The sequence below is a fragment of the Gekko japonicus genome, unplaced genomic scaffold (genome assembly GCF_001447785.1).
Source record: "Gekko japonicus isolate JY-2015 unplaced genomic scaffold, Gekko_japonicus_V1.1 scaffold858, whole genome shotgun sequence".
NCBI classification, from domain to species: Eukaryota; Metazoa; Chordata; class Lepidosauria; order Squamata; family Gekkonidae; genus Gekko; species Gekko japonicus.
Window position 1 is genome coordinate 693,654 of NW_015175380.1, and position 14,200 is coordinate 707,853.

Below are 14,200 nucleotides of genomic sequence, written 5' to 3' on the forward strand. Positions count from 1 at the left end.
GGTATAAATCCAATCTCTCTCTCTCCCCCTGTACTCCTACTCCCTCTTCTTCTCCTTCCACCATAAAATAGACATTGAAGGCTTATGTAGCCTCACTTTGCCTTAGGTCAATGCAGGGGAAGGAAAAGCTGTTTAACCCTTCAAGCTCCATCCTGTTTCACTATTTGAAACTCAGCTCCCTGCTTGGTTGTTAGTGTTTTAAACTCCCCCCACCCCCCAAAAAATATGTTTTTAAAAGACAGATCTTCCTGCTTTAAAATTTTGATTAGGGTGCCGGGTTTTAAACAGTGAAACCAGGGGTCATTTCCTGCAGGAGCGCACAGGAGCAGAGCTCCGGCAGTAAAGAGCCCAGGGGGTGGGCATATGCAACAAGCCCCACCCCCTGCTCCCAGCAGCCCTCAGTCAGAGCAAGAAGCAGCCAGCTAAGTTGCAGAGCTCCCCCTGGCTCCCCGGTCCAAGACAGTCCAGTGGCACCTTTAAGACTAAGTTTTATTCCGGTACTAGCTCTCCCTTCTCTGTGAGGACAGATCTGCACGTTCCCCCCCCCCCCCAATCCCACAAACCCCAAAGGGGCCCGGGGGGGCCTGACTCATCGACAGCTTGGGTATCTGGCTGCAAAACGGAACGGTTTGCTTGGTGCCCCAGAATTCTGGTTCGGCTCAGTGTAATCATTATCAGCTTGTGGCAGACAGTTAGCAAGGAGTAAACAAATCCTTTCCCCTACCAGTCTGAATAAGACAAGGGGGGGGGAACATAACCCAGCATTGGCTCAGTAGACTCTTTGTAGTTGCTAGGAGACTGGCGCTACAGAAATGGAAACCCAAACACAGCCAACTGTTGAAAAATGCAAGTCTGTCTACTGTGAAACAAAATCATGCCTCTGTTCGGAAAAATGCATCGGTCCCAGGCCTCCTATTTCTTCAGGAGGAGAGTGTTCAGAGCTCCCGGACCTGGTTGGCCCAGGCTATCTTGCTGTCTCTCAGAAGCTAGGCAGGATCAGCCCTGGCTGAGACTCGGATGGGAGACCACCAACAAAACAGGGGTCTCTAAACAGAGGGAGGCAATATAGAACCATCTCTGCTCATCTCTTGTCTTGAAAGACCTACGGGGTCACTACCAGTGTTCCCTCTAAGCTGAGTTAGTGTGAGCTAACTCACAGTTTCTTAGCCTCCAGATCACACATTTTTGTCTTCGCCCAGGAAAGATGACTCCAGCGCAAACTAATTTATGCCGTAGCCAGATCGCTCACTCACAACTTTAATGCCAGTAGCTCACAGAGTAGAATTTTTGCTCACAAGACTCCACGGCTTGGAGGGAGCATTGGTCACCACCAGAGGTCATTTCGGGGGGGATCGCGGGGGATCGCAGTTCCCCCGGGTGAGGTGCAGGGGGGCGGGGCACACGATGAAGCCCCGCCCCTTCTTCCGGCCGCCCCCTTCTTCCAGCCTCATTCTGTTGCAGAAGGAGGAAGAAGCAGGAGGGTAAGTTGGCGTCCTCCCCCTCTGCCTGGCCGAGGCCACTCCACGTGGCCTCCGCAAGGACTCCCAGCCCCATCCAGGAGCTTCCCCGAGGTAGCTGTGTTAGTCTGTTGCTGCAAAATAGTCCAAGAGTTCAAATAGCACCTTTAAGACTAACAAATAGCACCTTTAAGACTAACCTTTAAGACTAAGACAGACTGCAGAAGCTAAGCAGGATTGGCCTTGGTTAGTATTTGGATGGGAGACCACCAAAGAAGACTGGGGTTGCTACGCAGAGGGAGACGATGTCAAACCACCTCTGAACATCTCTTGCCTTGAAAACCCTATTTGGTAGCCATTGAGTTGGTTGCGACTTGGTGGCATTTTCTACTACCAATGTTCAGAGCATTTCTGTAGCACGTGTCTTAGGTGGCCAAGGAAAGAAGTGCATTCGGGTTAGCTGTGTAACTTTTCAAGCACTGCTGTTGTTATGTATTGGGACTGGAACATTCCAGGACTGTTTCCACCAGAGACTGGCTGAGCTTGGAGCTCTAGAACAATATCCCACCAGGACTCTGGAGGTGGCCAATGAGGAATTAATGGTTCTGACAATGGCCTATCGTTGGTAGCTGTTTGGGGAAGTGGGTGGAGTTGCATGGTATTTAAACAGGGCAGTTGCCCTGGCTTTTGGCTTTTTGCTCTTGCTGAGTCACTAATAAAGGTGAGCTGATCACTAGGCTTGGGGTCGGACCATCCATGGGACCCAGTATTTAACAGTTGTTATACCCATAATAAGGAGCTGCGGTGGCTCAAGTGGTTAAGACGCTGAACTGCAGGCTGTGGAAGGTCGGTAGCTCAGCAGTTCGAGACCCGAGTTGCCGCATGACGGAGTGAGCTCCCGTCTCTAGTTCCAGCTCCTGCCAACCTAACAGTTCGAAAGCAAGAAATTGCAAGTAGATAAATAGGTACCACTTCGGTGGGAAGGTAACAGCATTCCGTTGCGCCTTGGTGTTTAGTCATGCCGGCCACATGACCACGCAAACGTCTTCGGACAGCGCTGGCTCTTCGGCTTGGAAACGGAGATGAGCACCGCAACCCTAGAGTAGGATTCGACTGGCTTTTGAGCAAGGGAACCTTTACCTTTACCTTTTTATACCCATAATATGGGGGGGACTGAGAGATGGCAGTTTGCCTGAGGCACCCCAAGTCCACGGCCTGGAATTTTTCAGGAGCCAAATGTGTGAACTGTTAAGCTGGGAAGTACCTGGTTCAAATGTCAATTGCGCCATGACCTTGGTAGGTGAGCCCGTGCTGTTATTCTCCTGGTTTAATGCATGCTGTTCTGCAACAGGAGAACATGACCCAACGCTTCCTGATGCAGGGAATCCATTATCAGATTTCCAGGTTGGTTCTCTATTTGGAATCTGCTTAGCTGCATAACAATCACTCTGATTACAAAACAACCAAGGCTCCCTCTAAGCTGTGGAGTCCTGTGAGCAAAAATTCTACTTTGTGAGCTACTGGCATTCAAGTTGTGAGCGAGCGATTCGGCTACTGCATAAATTAGTCTGCTCTGGAGCCCTCCTTCCTGAGCTAAGACAAAAATGTGTGAGCCGGAGGCTAAAAAACTGTGAGCTGGCTCACACTAACTCAGCTTAGAGGGAACACTGAAAACAACCTATTTAAAATGATCACCATACATTGCGATAGTCCCGGAAAACTGTTTTGAAGGCCAGGAAAGAGGTCATTTGTACCTCCAAGGAGAGTTCGTTCCATAAATGTGGGTTAGCAACACAGAAGGTACTGGAACAGTTTGTGACCAATGTTCCCTCTAAGCTGTGGAGTCTTGTGAGCAAAAATCCTGCTTTGTGAGCTACTGGCATTAAAGTTGTGAGTGAACGATTTGGCTGCTGCATAAATTAGTTTGCTCTGGAGCCCTCCTTCCTGAGCTAAGACCAAAATGTGTGAGCCAAAGGCTAAAAACCTGTGAGCTAGCTCACATTAACTCAGCTTAGAGGGAACTCTGTTTGTGACTACCCATGGCTACACCCAGGAGCAGTGTTCCCTCTAAGCGGAGTTAGGGTGAGCTAGCTCACAGTTTTTTAGCCTCCGGGTCACTCATTTTTGTCTTAGCCCAGGAAGGAGGGCTCCAGAGCAAACTAATTGATGCAGCAGCCAAATCGCTCGCTCACAACTTTAATTCCAGCGGCTCACAAAGTAGAATTTTTGCTCACAAGACTCCACAGCTTAGAGGGAACATTGTGGAGAGGCACATTAATCAAGCATTGATCTGTGGAGCACAATGGGTATGCTGGTTCATAAGACGAGAGATGGTTCTTCAGATTTCTGGGTCCCAGCAGGTCATGTAAGCACCAGCAATCCAGAAGGAAACAGGAAGCCATTGAAGTTGTTTCAAAATGGCAACATGACATGATGGAAATCATTAGATCGTGTTGACAAATGGGCAGCTGCATTTTGAATGAGCTGCTGCTTCCAGTCTGTCATCAAGGGCAGCCCCATGAAGAGTGTATCACAGTAGTCCATCTTAAAAGATACAGAAGCACAGACCAGCAGATTTCATGGAAGACAGAGGGGCTTTGGAGGACAAAGGTGAATATTACACAGGGCACAGAACCAGGAGACACTGTGCACTTTTTTTTTGGGGGGGGTGAATTATGGAGAAAGATTAAGGTCATACAGCGATAATAAAACAACTAGCCTAATTTTGGATTGCTGTTCTTTACTGTAATCCAAATGCACAGATGGTTTGGATTATGTGACAGGGTTTTGTTTTTTAAAAAATATGTTGTCTTCACTTAGATACTATGAAGTGGGGCGCCCACAGAAAGGTTAAGCAGCTTAGATTGATGATGACTGGAGATCTCTCACTGAAGGAGCGCATTCCCAAACATGTCATGCTTTGTTCTGATGCGCAGCAGCGAAACCCACTTGGACGAGGGCAAGCAGGTGATTGAGTGGGCCCCGATGCTCCCTATAGTTGCATAAATCTCTCTATATGAAGCAGATGCTTAACCAGCCAATTGGGCAACCTCAAGACACATCTGGAAGCTTGTCAGACAACCACATAACTGAATGTCTTCTCCCTCCCTTGATGAATTTACATCCATCTCCTCTCCTCTGCATACCACACCGAGCGGGAGGCCTTTTCTGCTGCAGAAGAACATTTCACCTTTTGTTTTAGAAGCTCATAGATTCTGTCGTCGTCTTCTGGCCTCAGAGAATCTAGTCAGAATCACAAGCTGCCTTCCGTGAGGGGTCCCCCAACCCTTTTTTGAGCCTGCAGGTACCTGTGGAATTCTGACACAGTGTGGTGGCCATGGCCGCAAAATGGCTTCCATACAACGGATGCTGCAGGAGGTGGAGCCAGCCACAAAACGATTGCTGCAGCTGAACTTCAGTCAAACAGTGTTTGGTGTGGAGAGCCAGTTTGGTATAGTGGTTAAGTGTGCGGATTCTAATCTGGGAGAACCAGGTTTGATTCCCCACTCCTCCACCTGCAGCTGCTGGATGACCTTGGGCAAGCCATGGTTCTGTCAGAGCTGTTCTTGAAGAAAGAGCAGCTTCTGTCAGAGGTCTCTCAGCCCCACCTACCTCACAGGGTGTCTGTTGTGGGGAGGGGAAGGGAAAGGAGATTGTAAGCCACTCTGAGACTCCAAGTGAAGGGCAGGGTATAAATCCAATCTCTCTCTCTCTCTCTCTCTCTCTCTCTCTCTCTCTCTCTCTCTCTCTCTCTACCTCTCCGCACCTGCTCACGCGCCGGTGGCAGCTGCTGCCAAGGCAACATTTTAAAAAAAATCTGCACAGCCAATTAAATCTCCAATAGCCAATCAGAAGTCTTCCAAAAGCCCCACCTGGCCCCATGCACCTTCTAAAAACTCTTGGCAGGTGCCAGAAAAAGTGTTAGTGAGCTCCATGTTGGTGAGCCCTGCCCTAGAATCAGACCTGGACACCAACGTGAATCCAACTCAACAGCCACCCATGGTGGCCTGTCCAGGATGTTTGTCCAGACCCATGTATCTGGTTGGCTACATTTGGTTTTGGTCACATGTGGGGCTGGGCTTCACCTAGCATCTTCATTCTTGTGTAGGTTCTGCTGAGTTTTGTTGAATTTTCCCATCAGTGTGCTCTATGGGAGAAGGCTTCAGGCCACTTGTGTTGAATCCAAGCTGTTTTATAACAGTTTTGCAGCACGCTGCTTTCCTTCAGACACTAGCCAGTTGCTATGCCCAGGTAAAGGACACAGGAAGAGCTAGGCCTCAATGAGAAGCTGGAAAAAGAGAAGATTTCTTACCACTCCTGTGCTGAAAGATCCGCCCCTGCCGCGTGTTGGTGTCTCGGCACAATTCAAAGGGCCGGTTCTTACCTCTAAGGCCTTAAACAACATGGGACTGTGGTAGCTGAAGGACTGCCTCTTCCCCTGCAAAAGTTGCCAACTCTGGGTTGGGAAATTCCTGGAGATTTTGGGGGGGTGGAGCCTGAGGAGGACAAGTTTTGGGGAAGGGAGGGACCTCAGCGGGGTGTAATGACATAAGAGTCTACCCTTCAAAACAACCATTTCCTCCAGGGGAACTGATCTCTGTTGTCTAGAGATTTGTTGTAATTCCAGGAGTTCTCCAGGTCCCACCAGGAGGCTGGCAACCCTATCTCATACTGTCTGGCCTCCTCAGACCCTGCTGCTATAGCCCCACATACAGAGGGAGGGACGGTGGCTCAGTGGCAGAGCCTCTCTGCACGTGGAAGGTCCAAGTTTCAGTCCTCACAATATCCAGTAAAAGGGATCAGGTCGTAGGCGATATGAAAGACCTCAGCCTGAGACCCTGGAAAGCTGCTGCCAGTCTGAGTAGATAGTACTGACCAGAGGTCATTTCAGGGGGGATCGCAGTTCCCCCGGGTGAGGTACGGGCGGGGTGGGGCACATGACGAAGCCCCGCCCCCTGCTTCGGGCCGCCCCACTTCCGGCCCTCATTCAGCCAGGAGCAGGCAGGAGAAGAGGGAGGGTAAGTTGCTTCCTCCCTGCCTCTCCCCACCCCTGCCTGCCTGGAGCCAGGGAGGGCCTTCGCGGGGCTTCCTTGCACTCCCGCCGGCCTTGCAGGTCCACGGCTGGGCCCCTTATGGGGCTCGGCAGTAGAGCTGCAAGGCTGGCGGTGGCGGCCGGGACCGTTGGAGGCGGCGTGTGTGGCCTTATGACACACTTCCGGTGATGTAAGGGGGTGTGGCCTTATGACACACTTCCGGTGATGTCAGGGGGTGTGGCATATGCTAATGAGCTATGCTAATGAGTTCCCCTAGCTCTTTTTCTACGAAACGACCCCTGGTACTGACCTTGATGGACTGAGGGGGTCTGAGTCAGGATAAGGCAGACTCATGGATCGTGTGCCATGAGATGAGGAAGGAGGTGGCCATCGGGGAAGGCCTCGGCCTCTCTGCCCAGTTGTTGGCCTTCCAGAGGAACCGGTTGGCCACTGTGGTCTTGCTTCCTGTTCCCCACCCTTTGCTAGATGACGGACATCGTCAGCTCTGACAGAACAGATCAGCTGCCACAGGGGGTTTCAGTTCCCAGGTTTCCAGTACAGGTGAGCCTAGCAGAATGGAGACAATGACTTATGTGTTTGCCAGGAGCAGCACATACTGATCAGGGGAGCATAAACTTTGAACTTGTGCATATGGGCTTAAGCAAGGTAAACAGAATAAGAAGGGAAAAGGTGGGTGTGGCTGGATGACCACACTTCTGGTAACATGGGGGTGCGGCCTAATATGCCAAATGAGCTGTGCTGTCAGGGGTGTGGCCTAATATGCGAATGAGTTTCTGCTGTTGGGTGTGGCCTATTATGCTAATGAGTTCCTGCTGGGCTTTTTCTACAAAAAAAGCCCTGGGCTTAAGATGCTGCTTTTTCGGGGTCTGAGCTGCTGGTTCATCTAGCCCAGTAGTATCTGCTTTGAAGAAGAAGAGGAGAAGAGATTGGATGTATACCCCTACCTTCACTACCCGAAGGAGTTTCAGAGCAGTTTACAATCTCCTTCCCCTTCCCCCTCCCCACAACAGACACCCTGTGAGGTAGGTGGGGCTGAGAGAGCCCTTTTGAGAACTGCTTGTGAAAGACCAGCTCTGAAAGAACTCTTAACTGATCCAAGGTCACACCAGCAGCTGCATGTGGAGGGAATCAAACCTGGTTCTCCCAGATTAGAGTCCGCGTTCCTAACCACTACACCGAACTGGTGTTTGGGTGGTGGCAGCTCTTTGCTTGGTTTCTCCCAAGCCTGTCCCCCTCTTGGGTGCACACCTTAATGTGGTGAGGGGGTTTGTGTGTATCAGTGAAGCCGAAGGCAATACTGTGAGGACTTTAGAATTTGTCAAGAATGAGTTGTCGACAACCCATTACTATCTCTGGGTGTGAAAGGTGGACAATGAAGTAGGTGGTCCAAAAGAAACTTGATTCGTTTGAAATGTGGTGTTGGAGGAGAGTTTTATGGCTACCCCGGACTGCCAAAAAGACAAATAAGTGGGTTTAAGATCAGATCATAAGGACATAAGTGAAGCCATGTTAGATCGAGTCAATGGCCCATCCAGTCCAACACTCTGTGTCACCCAGTGGCCCAAAACCAGCCGTAAATGACTCAACTGAGTCTATTGCACTACGGTCATATTATGAGAAGTCGCTGAGAAAGACAATAACGCTAAGAAAAGTTGAAGGCAGAGGGAAAAGAGGAAAACCCAGCATGGGATAGATTGACTCAATCAAGGAAGCCACGGCCCTCAGTTTGTACGACCTGAGCAAGGCCGTCAATAATAGGACAGTTTGGGGTCATTCATTCATAGGGTCTCTGTAAGTCAGAAGCGACTTGACAGTACTTCACACCTACACACACACACACACACACACACACACACACACACACTGTGACTAGAAACTCTTGGAATGGAAAAGAAGGAGAACTGCAGCTGGGGCCTTCCATGTGCAACACACACACAACCACTGAGCTAAGGCACTATCCCACATCTTGGACCCCTGATATACAGTGAAAAATTTACAACTCAAGAAAACCCATAAATATCAGAAATGCTCGGAATCAGAAAGCAGTTATTTCCTATCTTGGAGAGTGAGTGGGTGTCCTGTGCTCTGATGGTAACTCATCTGGTCTTGCTTTCCTGAAAAAGAAGAAGAAGAAGAAGAGATTGGATTTATACCCTGCCCTTCACTACTCGAAGGAGTCTTCGAGGGGCTTACTATCTCCTTCTCCTTCCCCGCTCTACAACAGACACCCTGTGAGGTAGGTGGGGCTGAGAGAGCTCTCCCGAGAGCTGCCCTTGAGAGAACAGCTCTGAAAGAACTTATGACTGATCCAAGGTCACAGCAGCAGCTGCATGTGACGGAGTAGGGAATCAAACCCGGTTCTCCCAGATTAGAGTCTGCGCTCTTAACCACTACACCAAACGCAGGAGATGGCCGTGGTTGGGGTAGGAAGGTGAAAGAGGCAGCAATGGCCAATATGTATATGAGAGGGCCATCAGGAACAGTATGGTTCAAGAGGGGCCATTTTTATGCTCAGCATTTTCATTTTCCGCCAGTGAGTGCATTGTCCCACTGGCTTTGGGAAACCTTTCAGATCTATGGAAGCATATCCTGTTTGTCGGAGAAAGTCCGTTACATTTCGCTTGCTCAAACTGTAAGAAAGGGCACGGAGGAGGATATAATACTATTCTGATGTTAGGCTGGGAAAGTCTAGTCTGCATGCTCTGCAAAAGGACAGAAGGAAACAGTTTGCTTGTAGTAGCTGGCAGGCAATTAAGGCAGATGGGTAGGTGAATAGAGGGTCAGTCACTATAGTCAATCCTAAAAGAAATCAACCCTGACTGTTCCCTGGAAGGCCAGATACTGAAGCTGAAGCTCAAATACTTTGGCCACCCAATGAGAAGGGAGCACTCCCTGGAGAAGACCCTGATGCTGGGAAAGATTGAAGGTCAAAGAAGACGGGGACGGTAAAGGATGAGATGGTTAGACAGTGTTATCGAGGCAACGAACATGAAATTAAGCAAACTCTGGAGCACGATGGAAGACAGGAGGGCCTGGCATGATGTGGTCCATGGGGTCGCGAAGAGTTGGACTCAACTGTGTGACTGAACAACAACAACAACACTATAGCTTGTTTCCTCACCCCAAAATAGATAGGCAGCCTTCATGACCTGCAAGAGACAGAGGGAAACGTTTTGCTTGAACTAGCTGGTGGGCAGGCAGACCGGCATTGAAATTAAACCCAAAGAGTTTTCGGCTAAACCTTAGGAAGAACTTCCTGACAAAAAGCCATTCCTCAGTGGAACAGGCTTCCTTGGGAGGTGGTGGGCTCTCCTTCTTTGGAGGTTTTCAAACAGAGGCTAGATGGCCATTGGACAGCAATGTGGATTCTGTGAATTTACGCATATCGCGAGAGGAAGGGCAGGAAGGGTTGCATCAGTGCTTAATCCTTGTGGCCTTTTCTTACATGTCCAGGGAAATGCAGATTGCCACTTTGGGGTTAGGAATAATTTTTCTCCAGCCGGTTTGGCCAGCGATCCTGGAGGGTTTTTTCCCCAGCCATCTTCTAGGCATGGAGCAGTGGTCACTGGTGATGTGGGGAGGGGAGCAATGCTCCCTCTAAGCTGTGGAGTCTTGTGAGCAAAAATTCTACTTTGTGAGCTACTGGCATTAAAGTTGTGAGCGAGCGATTTGGCGGCTACATAAATCAGTTTGCTCTGGAGCCATCCTTCCTGAGCCAAGACAAAAATGTGTGAGCCAGAGGCTAAAAAAATCTGTGAGCCAGCTCACACTAACAAAGCTTAGAGGGAACACTGGAGGGGAGGTATTTGTGAAGTACCTGCATTGTGCAGAGGTTGGACTAGATGACCCTGGAGGTCCCTTCCAACTTTATGAGACCACCAAAGTAGGTTCTGCATAGGAAGACAATGACAAACCACCTCTGCTTCTCACTTGCCTGGAAAACCCCTTGCTGGAGTATCCATAAATTGGTTGCAACTTGATGCCACGCAGGCTTCATCCCAGGTGGTAAAGTTAGACCCAGAACTGTGTTTCTCATTGAAATCAAGCAGGGTACAAATATTCTGATGGAAGGAAGGGATTATCTAATATTCCCAATACTAATATCTCCTCTAATGTTTCCAATATTCTCTAATATTTCCAATTTCCAAGCTTTGTTTCCAATATTAAATCAAACGACCAATTAAACATGACGTACAATGTGCTTCTGAATACGACATTTTTGGGGAGCACCACTCCTAATGCATGTGGAGAATGGTGGGATGAGGGCTGGATTCTTACCTGCAAACTACCGTAAAGCAAAGCACATCTGGCCACCCTCCAAAGACAGTAATAATCATGCAGGGAAGCTACAAGGGGACGGAAAAAAAGAAATCGGCCCTTTTGAGGTTTGTTTGCCAGCAAACATAGGTGTGAGATATACAATAATAAAGGCGGCCTTGGAGCCAAAGTCGACTCCCATTGACGGCTCTCGGGTTCCTCTTGTCATTTGTCCAAAGGGTTACGAGGGTGGTGGCCTCCAGTTAATCTGTTATGTTTTAAATGTAACGACACAGAAGGGAGGGAGGCAATTAAAGCCTGGGGTAATGATCAACCCCAGGAAATGATTGGCGTGGATTATAGAGAATTTAAAGGGCAATTGCTTTGAAACCAGCCACATAGCTTTGGATGCTAAATCCAGGGAAGGCTTTGAAATTGGCTTGAGAAGAAAAAGAAGAAGAAGAAGAAGGGTAGGGGGAGGAGGAGGAGGAGGAGATTGGATTTATACCCTGCCCTTCACTACATGAAGGAGTCTCAGAGCGGCTTACAATCTCCTTTCCCTTCCCCTCCCCACAACAGACACCCTGTGAGGTAGGTGGGGCCGAGAGATCCCTCAGAGAACTGCCCTTGAGAGAACAGCTCTGAGAGAACTTGTGACTGACCCAAAGTCACACCAGCAGCTGCATGTGAAGGAGTGGGGAGTCAAGCCCGGTTCTCCCAGATTAGAGTCCGCACTTCTAACCACTACACCAAACTGTTTCTCTTGTAAATATATCACAAAGGGGGGAGGGGAGATGTATATATACAGAGATGCAAATATATGCACAATGTGTCTCTGTGAGTATGTTTGCGCGTGCACATATGCAGGGCTCTTTTTGTAGAAAAATCCCAGCAGGAACTCATTAGCATAATAGGCCACACCCAACAGCAGAAACTCATTAGCATATTAGGCCACACCCCTGACAGCACAACTCATTGTCACATTAGGTCGCACCCCCATGTTACCAGAAGTGGTGGTTATCCAGCCACACCCACCTTTTGCTTGTTATTCTGTTTACCTTGTTTGTTGTCAAAACCCAGGGCTTTTTTGTAGCAGGAACTCCTTTGCATGTTAGGCCACACACCCCTAATGTAGCCAATCCTAATGAGTTCCTGCTGTTGGGTGTGGCCTATTATGCTAATGAGTTCCTGCTGGGCGTGGCCAACTCGGGAGCCAGCTTGGGAGCCAGCTGGAACTCCGTTCCTGTGCGTTCCTGCCCAAAAATAGCCCTGAGATATATGTATATATGTATTACATGTATGCCCTGAATAGCCCAGGCTAGCATGATTTCATCAGATCTCAGAAGCTAAGCAGGATTGGCCTTGGCTAGTGTTTGGATGGGAGACCTCCAAGGAATACCAGGGCTGTGATACAGAGGCAGGCAATGGCGAATCACCTCTGCATGTCTCTTGCCTTGGAAACCCCATGGGGTGGCCACAAGTCAGCTGTGACATGATGGCACTTTCCACTACCGTTATATATATATATATACATACACACACACACACACACACACACACACAGTGTAGCATACATTTTACTCCTTGGGAGTCTATTATATTTCTTCTTCAGCCAAGATTACACCCTTCAAAAACGATCCAGGGTTCTTTTCTTTAAACCTCAGGTTCTGCTGATGATTCCTTATCTCTTCGGCTTCTTCCGGTAGTCATGGTAATAAAAAGCTACACGTAGCTCGCCGGGGTGAAAATTTACTTATTGCCGCTCATAAGAGGTGTGTAGTGTAGACAGAGAAGGGAGAGGCTGTTCTCGGAAATGTTCTCGCACACCAACATTTGCAGTTCTTCTTCTTTTTTTAAATGAAAACACAACAGACACCGTACAACACCAAGCTGGGCGCGCACAAAAGCCCCACTGATTCCATTGGACTGAATATAAGTGGTGCAGAATTTGCCAAGGAAAGCAAAGTTCAGATTTGGGGCAGTTCCTGACATTGGCAGAGCGCCAGAGACGCTGTCTTGGCACTTACACAGCATTGCACCATCCGAGGAGGTCCAATTCTTCATTCATGCCAAGCAGCAAGAACACCGCTTCTTCCTTTGGCAATTGTGGAAAAAGTAAATTGTGGGCAAGGCGAACTGATGCTTCTGCGCATGACATCTCTTCTCCGCTTGGCTGGTGGCTGGTTGGGTCCTCTTTTCGGATGCAAAGATCTTGCATGTAGAAGAGACAATTCATTTGTGCTGGGTTGTCTCTTCTGTAGACAGTTTGGTGTAGTGGTTAAGAGTGCGGACTCTAATCTGGGAGGACCAGGTTTGATTCCCCACGCCTCCACTTGCAGCTGCTGGTGTGACCTTGGGTGAGTCACAAGTTCTCTCTGAGCTGTTCTCTCATGAGCAGTTCTCCCACGAGCAGCTCTCTCAGCCCCATCTACCTCTGTTGGGGGAAGGGGAAGGGAAAGGGGATTGTAAACCGCTCTGAGGCTCTGTGTAGTGAAGGGTGGGGAATAAATCCAGTCTCCTCTTCCTCCTCCTCCTCCTCCTCCTCCTCCTCTTCAGTGCCCATGCTAACTGTATTGCAGGCTAATACAGGGATAGTAGAAAAGAGCAAAAATCCAGTAACACCTTAAAGACTAACAACATTTGTGACAGGGTATCTGCAGAAGTGAGCAGTGACTCACGAACGCTCACCCCCTGCCACAAATGTTGGCCCCAGTCACACGGAGAATTTGCCGCGCGAAAGGCATGAATGTTGGGTGGATTTTCGGGGTGAGATCACACCACAACATCTGGGAAGCGTAGCGCACCCGTGGCGTCCCACCAAAGATGCGGAGTTTAAAAGTACCAAGGAAAGTGAACGAGTATCCGGAAAACGCGCAGCACAGGTGGGCGTCTGATCGTGGGAGTGCTAGTATCCCGTGGCATCCGGTGCCTGTCCACATCCCGTCGCAAACCGGATGTTTTTCATAAGCGCATGCGCACAAACACAAAACTGAAAGCAGTGCTACTCCACGGAACTGCGCATATGCACAAACGTGAAACTCTTGTGTGATCGTGCCACGCCACTTCTTTGCCATGCTACAGCCTAAGCACGGAGACTCGGGGGACCGTGTGATCGGGCTACCGCACTTTATTTTGTTCCGGGGCGAACAGCCACGCCTCCCCCCCACGTTATCTGTGAGTCTTTAAGGCGTTGCTGGACTCTTGCTCTTTCCCACTACTACAGACAGGCTACCAATCTTGACCTATCTCCATGGAGGTACCACATTTAACTATACAGAATGGAAATCCATCCGATTATAATGGCAGATGGACTCACATTCTAGCTGTATCTGAAGCAGTGAGCTGTGACTCACGAAAGCTCCTCCCCTGCCACAAATTTTTGTTAGTCTTTAAGGTGCTCCTGGACTCTTGCTCTTTCCTACTGCTACAGAA